Source organism: Eimeria mitis, genomic scaffold, assembly GCF_000499745.2.
Source record: "Eimeria mitis Houghton genomic scaffold, Emh_scaff721, whole genome shotgun sequence".
Classification (NCBI taxonomy): domain Eukaryota; phylum Apicomplexa; class Conoidasida; order Eucoccidiorida; family Eimeriidae; genus Eimeria; species Eimeria mitis.
This window is the reverse complement of record NW_013575262.1, coordinates 7,962-8,161: the sequence shown is the minus strand read 5'-3', so window position 1 is coordinate 8,161 and position 200 is coordinate 7,962.

Sequence of the window (200 nt, the reverse complement as noted above, 5' to 3'; positions counted from 1 at the left end):
TGCTGCTGCTGCTGCTCTGGGGGCCCCATCTGCTGCTGCTTACAGCTGCTGCCGCCTCAAGCTAGCTGCTGATAAAGAGGCACCCGCGGCAGCATTGCAGCTGCGTACGCAAACCCTAAACCCTAAACCCTAAACCCTAAACCCTAAACCCTAGATTGCAGTTGCTGGCGTGTAAAAACCTAAAAGAGTTAAAAACATTG